General features: G+C 38.5%; 1 non-coding gene across 1 annotated transcript; it reads right to left on the bottom strand.

The window, feature by feature from the left end:
- Positions 1-7,558: 7,558 nt before the first annotated feature.
- On the bottom strand, positions 7,559-7,688 carry LOC116082797. Its single transcript, XR_004115439.1, has one exon. It is a non-coding gene; the product is annotated as a small nucleolar RNA SNORA17 (small nucleolar RNA).
- Between the last annotated feature and the right edge of the window lie 508 nt (positions 7,689-8,196).

Below are 8,196 nucleotides of genomic sequence, written 5' to 3' on the forward strand. Positions count from 1 at the left end.
TGGAGGGGAAACTGGGAATGGAGAAATTTACATGTAAATAAAGAAAATATCTAATAAAAAAACAAAAACAAAAACAACAAAAAAAAAGAATTTAAGAGCCAAAGGTAGGAGAGGACTACTGTGAGACGGATTTCTGGACATGACTGGGACATTGTGAAATGAATTAAGTATTGAGTGGCTGCAGCTGTTACTGGATACATAAGCTGTGCCCAGAATCAAGGCAGTCAAATCTCAGCATGGATGGCGAGAGTTCCATAGCATTCTCCCCTAGGTGGACAACTATGACAAACCTTGACTGCTAGGGGAAGGAGAGTGCTAGTTTTCTTCAAGGATATGACTCCCAATAGGCTTCCTCTACTCTGGGAGGTGGTATGCATACTGTCAATACTAATTAGATGCAGGAGGGTTACAAAGAACACATGAAGAAAGTTGGGAGGGAAAATGATTGGCGATCAGAGGAATATAAGAAGAGTTGTGGGGGAGGGAGTAAGTGGATTTGATCAAAATACATATATTCATGCATAAAATTATCAAACAATACATTTTTAAAAGAAAAAGGAAATTGTGAAATCTGTAGAAAAAATTTGGATTTGGAAAATTTTATATTAAATGAGGCAACTCAGGCTTACAATCACACAGTTTGTCCTCTCTCTCAGATGCAGATCCTAGCTTCTACCTTTTATATGTGTGATGATATGGGAATGAGTTTAAGTAGAGGTCATGAAATTAGAACAGGGCCCAAGGGTCTGAAGGGATTAGGACGGTGGAAGGGTTGGGGTCATCACATATGATCTGAAAGTGGGAGGGGAAATACTTAGTGTAGAAGGGTAAAAGCTAGGATGGAAGGCAGGACTATGGAGAGAGGCCTGTGTGTGGCCTGTGTGTGGAGGTGGGCTCGGGGGAGGTCATCAAAATGAAATATGAATAAAATGTTAAGAAAACCTGTTGCTTTACATGTTAACTAAAGTTTTAACAAAGTTTGGAATGAAAGAAACTAGTTGTATCTGTGGCACATGCAGTGTGAGTCTCTGTACTGGGCTTTAAGATGGTGCCCAGTATTTGGAATGATGGTTCAACAAGATGGCTCTGTAGGTAAAGACACCTGCTTCCATGCCTGATGACCTCAGCTTTATCTCTAGGATCCACATAATAGAAGAAGAGAACCAACTCCTGTAAGTTTTTTTTTCTGTGACATGTATGAAAATTCTGTCTGTTTGTGTATCTACCTTTCATCTTTCTATGTCTTACATTATATACAATATAAAAATGGGCTGAATATAATTTAATTCAACATATATAAACACATTTATGATTGTTGTGACAACCAAAAAAAAATGCTGTGGAGAAAATTTTTTTATCTCTTTAAGGATGTGTTCTTCCATAGGAAAGGAAATGGAAGGCAAGACCAGGTAAGACAGAAGAGTGAAAAGAGAGGAAGAAATACAAGGCAGGTGCTTCATTAGATAATTTTAAGCACAGAAGGGCAGTGTCCTACTCTATCAAGAGACTCCTTGATAAAGACTCCATTAAGCAAGTGTCCTACATGGTGTAGCCATCCTGGACCCCAGAGAACAAGTCAGAACTTGTGTCTCGGGGTCCTGTGATCACTCTTTTTCTCTGTCCCCCTGAGTCGAGGAGCAATAATTCTTTCTAAGCTGGCTCTTGAACATGCAGTTAATTTAGATCTATTGAGTTTACAAGGATTACCTGGCTTCCTTTGTAGTAAATAAAGCTATAAACAGCTGGTGAAATTGATTAATGGCTGTAGGCAAGCTGTAGCATTTGATCAATGACAAAAGCCCTTCCTTAGGTACTATGTAGAGGAGAGAGGAGCCCAGGGTGAAGAGCATGGCCCGAGGCAGCACAGGCAGTGCAGGGGTAACAGGGAGCATCAGTCTGTATGAGATGCTTGCTGCCCAGCCTGGATAAAGGTTTTGTAAACTTTCTTCATATTTTTTCTTTGATCTCCAATAATTTGAATATCTATGATTTAAAAAGTAGAGTGTCTCCTCCATATAACAGGAAGGCTTCACTCATTGACTCTCAAGAGCATGTTTGCTTAAATAACATCAGCATAATGACATCACCAGCTGACATGCCCCTGCGGATTCGGGAATTCCACATAATCTAAACCCCAGATGAAGAGCTCCTGGTAGTCAATGGCTCAGTCTGCAGGGATGAGGTCCCACATGCACTGTCCAATCCAATATGGCCACAGCAGGTTAAACATACATATGATATTACAATAATTAAAAAGATAATTATTTGAGGGGGAGTTGAAAAGGATGCAGGGACACCGATGAACGATGGAGATGCAGGAATCATGCACTGAAATTCTCAAAAATAATACTTATTTTAAAAAAGTAAACCATTAAAATGTGTAATTATTTTTAAACACTGAGGGAGGCTTTGAAAGGATAGACAAAGTGATTTTTTTTTTTTTACTTAAATACTGTCATTTGTTAGCTCACAACCTATACTTTTTAGATAATCAGAAATTCATCTTAAAATGTCAACTTGGCCATATTCTTTCTGCTTTTGCTGAACTCTCAGGATAAACCTTAAATGGTCATAAGCATGACCAATTCAGCCCAGCTTGAATCAGCCTGTTTTCTCACACTTACACCTCTTGCAATTGTCCTCCTTTCCTATTGGATTCCAACTTCTAGATTCGCTTGATGTCTCAAACATCTGTGTGGCTTTCACTCAGTGACTGGTCTCTGCCCTGTTTTCTTCTCATCTTGAAGACTTTATGCTGGAGAAATTCTAGCACATCTAATCATCACAAAACTTTCGTGCTCCTGTACAAATACTTTTAGTGAAACTTTGTGTGAGAATGTTCTGCCATTTCCCACTTCTGTTCTCCTACTATATTGGGTGTTTGGAGTATTCCATGGCATTCCTCCCCACTGATGGCAAGCTCCCACTGTGAAGAATGTCTTCATGAAGCACTGTCTAGGTAAAGATCATGTACCATCACTGAATCTGCGCTAATAAGTGAATTGAGTTACAAAGACACAATTTGTATTTGTCCCTAATCATTTAACATTATATGCTATTGGTTTAATTTGCTGTTTACTATTCCATCAAACACACATTTCATTTTATTCTGTTATTCCCTTGTAAATGGGTAATTAAATGTTGTCTTAATTGATAAGTATAGCTTAAATTTCATAATTTGTCATATTTACAAAGTATTTCCCAGAAATATTTTAAACTGCACAAATTATTTCCTCATAAAAAGAAACATAATCGGGCTGGTGAGATGGCTCAGCGAGGAAGAGCACCGACTGCTCTTCGGAAGGTCATGAGTTCAAATCCCAGCAACCACATGGTGGCTCACAACCACTCGTAATGAGATCTGATGCCCTCTTCTGGTGCATCTGAAGATAGCTACGGTGTACTTGCATATAATAAATAAATAAATGTTTAAAAAAAAAAGTTCAAAAAGAAACCTAATCATTAAAGTACTTGTCCCGAAGCATGCTGGAAGTTTCTGCTTGGGTGAGGTACCTAGTCATGGGACCAGAGAAGTTTGAAAAGATGGAAGAGAAGGTGCCAGATAGAATAGTCCTTTAAATCAGGTGTCCAAAATTCAGTAACTTAAAAAAGAAAACTTAAAATTTTTCCATAAGGAGATAATCTCTACAGATAGTACATAAGCAACACATCTACACATCTATAGATATATGTGTAAGCAATGAATGACCTTGTCCATTTTTTCCTGGTAAAATCTATCAACAGTTACATGCTAAATTTATCCCCTGGTCATAGTTTGCCAAGATATAGTTTTGAGAATTAAATCAGCTCTTATGTATATAGTTCAATGTATGGCACATAAAAAAAACACCTAATAAAATGAGAGCTATTATTGAGATAATGATGATTCTGTGATTGTCATCTCTCTAGTGAACCTGGACAGCTGCCATCATCCCAAGGCTATTTGAATCCTTAACCTTTGCAATAAGATCTGATGGTTCTTCTACTAGCAGTCTTAAATAATTTGTGTTCCATGAAAAGCTTGGTGTATGTCCTCTGTTTATGAGCATTCCATCATCAGTCAAGAATTTGTGGAGTTCGTTGCAAGTTCCAACCTTTTCAATTGGACACATTAGTTAAAGGGCATAATTACTTTTAATTGAATTCTCAGTCAATACTCTGCAGTGCCATTAAGGGTATAATCAATACTCACTCCATGGAGTACTTCTAGCTCAATATCCTTGCTTGTCCAGATGTTCTGATGAACTGAGATTTGATTCTATATTAAATGACACCCAACAAATGAGTTCTGAGACCTTGACCTCCAGGTGTGATTCCTGCTGTGTTTTCAGCTACTTCTGTAGAAGGCTGTTGGCTACATGCACCAGGGGTGACAATACTTAGCAAGCGGAGGACCAGGAGAGTTGATGCCCACCTCATTGTCTTTATGGATCCAGAGGAAGAGAATGGCTTGAACACAAGAGGAAAAGACCACAAATTTATATACATATCAGCAGATCTAGGAAGACATAGGGTTCATCTGGGTGAAATTTCTAAAGTTCTTTCTGAAACACCAAGATATTCACTCTTAATATGGTTAAAAAACATCTCATACCAAAGTGCTCTGGCTCTATCACTACTCACTGGCCAGCCAGCTACACCCCAAACAGGAAATAAAGAATGAAGAACATTGTCCCTCCTCCTCTTATTCCTTCTCCTCCTCCATCTTCTCTTTCAGTGTGTCTCCTATTTTTTCTGACAATCTATTGCTTTTATAGTATACTATTATTTCTTATGGATCACCTGTGCAAGACTGTAGAAAAAAGACACAGGAGAGATATAAATATTCTGACATTAATCATTGCTGTGACCTTGTACATATGTCTTATACATTTAAAATGTATTGAATATATTTAACATGTGTAGCTATGATGATGAGGCTCGTCAACTTGACAGCATTTAGACTCAACCTAAGGCACCAAACCCTGGGGAAGTTTGTGAGGCTTTATTGATTTTACAAGATAGAGTCCCATGCAGAATAAACCATGAGCACCAACATTCATCTAACAAGAGGCTAATATGACACTCACTCTCACACAATATAACTGACCTCTCCCTTTCCTGTTGTATCTTGTTGTATCGAGGATTGTATCCTTAAATTATTAGTCCAAATGAGCTCTTCCTTCTGTTACTCTTATCACTACTTAGTCAAAGCTTTAAGAATAACACTAAATAAATAATAACAAATTGCACAGTTCTTAGTACATATATGCATAGCTAAATGATTGCTTTTGTGATGCAAATTAATATATATATATATCATTTTCCATAGTTATTTTTATATTTTGTTGGAAGAGTCTCTAAACTCTTAGAAAGGTTTTAGTTTACAATAAATGATTAATAAAGTAGTCTTGCTGGACTTATTTACCCTACATAACTACAAATTTGTAGTTTTTAAAAAAACTCTCCCCCTAATTTTTGCTCACTTCCGAGTCACTATTCACCCCTGCTCTACTCTGTGTTTTGATTTATTTAATTTTGAGTCATTTTGCATAGAAGTGAGATAAATTTCAATTCTTATCTGGCTTATTTTTCTTAGCACAATGTCTTTCAGATTCATTAATGATTATTGTTAGTAACAACATCACTTTTTTCATAAGCCAGAATGATATTACACTCTTTGTGAAATGTATTGTAATTTCTTAGACAATTCATCCATTGATGGGAGCTTAGGCTTGTTTTATCTTGATTACTGTGATTAATGCCGCAGTGAATATAGAAGTACAGATATCTCTTTGTGGATTGAGATTTTGATTCTTTTAGATACATCTCTAGAAACATAGCTTTCTAGATTATATGATATCTCTGCTTTAACTTTTAAAGATTTTCTGTGATGTTTGTACTGATTTACATTTCCATCAACAGTCTGCTTATGTTTTACTATACTTTTTACTCATCTTTTGTCTTTTTGATCACAGTTATTCTAATCGATGTCAGATAATAGCCCATTGTGCTTTAAATGTATGTTTTTTAAAAATCTAGTTATTTTATTATTAACATTTATATGATGTGTAAAACAATGAATTACATTATATTTTTATACACGTATCGAGTATACTTTAATTACATTTACCATGATTTTCTTTCCTTCTTGTCAGTAGTTCTTTTTTCCAAATAATTGCCTTTTTGCTTTCTTCATTTTTCAAAACTTTTTCTTGGTACTTCGTGAATTTCACACCACACACCTCAATCCCATTCATCTTTCCCTCCCTTTGTACCTGTTTCTACCCTTGCAACCTCCTCCCCAACAGAGAAAAACATTTCTCATTGTAGAAGCTGAGGTGTGTCACAGTGTATCCTATAGTATATCACTCTGCCACACTTCCTTGCTTGCAAATGTTCATTGCAATGATTCATTGATTTGGTACAAGGTCTCTAGCTTCTACTATTCTATCAATACTCTGAACCTTACTGGAACTCCTCTCAGGTATTCTGTTGTTGTCCTGTGTCACAGAGATCCTGTAGGATCTGTTTTGGGTCTGTAGGACTAGGCCCTCCATGTACACCAGCAGTTCATAGATGGGTCTACCCTGCTGCCCAGAACAGGAGCAGGGCCTGCTCTCCTGAGTGCTATAGCTAGAGAAGTGCAGGGACAGCTCTCCTCCTTTCATAATCCCAGGGCCATGTCTTCTGCCTGCTGTAAGTGGTGAGGGAGAAGGATGGAGGAGGAGAGAGGATGATATCTTCCCCTCCTCCATGCCTTCACACAGAAGAGTGGTGAGGTTAAGTCTTCTTTACCTGTGCCCCAGGGACTCATTTGCCTGGGATTTCTGCAATGTACACGGCCCTGTCATCCATGTACTGCCACTGGTTAGGGGCTAGGTCAGCTCTCCTGCTCTCAGTCCCCTAGGATCAGCTTTTGGAAGATGCCCAGGTAAAGGGATAAAGCCATCAGACATTAACCTCCCCAGGCATCAGGCCAGACCATGGATGTTTGTCTAAACTTTGGTGGTAACATACCCTTGCTGCTTCAGGGTCAAAGACTAAGTGTGGCCCCCTAGTAGCAGCACATGCCAGGACCCCACCATGGTCCAATGTGGCCTCACTGGTTACTCACATGAGGCTGCTCCTTACTACCCTTGAATTTCTAGTTCTGCCTTTCTTCATTGTGCCCACATATTTCAGTTTCTCCTTTTATTCCATTTCTCCACCACTTACTTGATCCTGTTAACAGTACCTGGGATCTTTGGGGTCATCTCAGAAGTGGTCTCAGGAGTGCTATGCCCCACTTGTGCATTATGTTGAAAGCAGGGGTTACATTAGGTGTTGTCTGCCCACACCCAGGCCTGTTTGGTGCCCAACTGGTGGTCACCTCAGGCTACCTCTATGCTACCTCTATGGTCTGGTGGTCATCTCAGGCTTGCGCCTTGCTTGGTCTGCTGGAGTGGTCCCATGTGAGAATCATTAGTCTCAGGCTCACTTCCAACTGGGGTTATTAGTCCCAGGTATATATTCTTCTAGACTCCAGCTTGCTTCTGGTTCTTGTGGTCTGAGTGTCCTGGTGCCACATTTTTCAGGGAATGTTAGGCTACTAATCACTCAGATGTTCCTAGATCAGATACTGAGCATACACATTGCCTTTCTCCTCTCTGCCACCTATGGTTGCAAAAGGACACAGTAGCCATACCTGCTATGTTTCTAGAGGCAGCTGATTTCTTTGTTTTTAATTTTATTTTTTTTAATTTAAAGTACATTTAAATTATATTCCCCCCTCTCAACTTCTCAAATTCTCTCTACCCATGCAATTTTGTATTTTATTTCTTGCTCTTTCTCAAGAAAAAGTACAGTACATAAGCCAACCAACCAAAAAAGGTTAAAAGAAAAAGGGAAAAAACAATAAAATAAAACTAGTAAAAGAAAGTAAAACAGAATGCACTCACAAAAAATCCTGGAGTCCAGTTTGTGTTGATCAACTCTGCATAGGCATGGGACCTGCTCTACAGGTTGGCTGATATACCTAGTGACATCCAATTGATAAAACTGATTTCTCCTTTTCCAGTCAGAATCAATTGGGAATACTCCTTCTCCATGCTGGAGTAGATATCACCAAGTAAAAGCTCCAATGTCAGGAATGGGTTATATCTTGTTGAATCGTCAGCCAAAGGGGTCCAGTAGACCATCTCCACTTAAATATTATAGTCTATTGTTAAAGATATT

Source organism: Mastomys coucha, unplaced genomic scaffold, assembly GCF_008632895.1.
Source record: "Mastomys coucha isolate ucsf_1 unplaced genomic scaffold, UCSF_Mcou_1 pScaffold11, whole genome shotgun sequence".
NCBI classification, from domain to species: domain Eukaryota; kingdom Metazoa; phylum Chordata; class Mammalia; order Rodentia; family Muridae; genus Mastomys; species Mastomys coucha.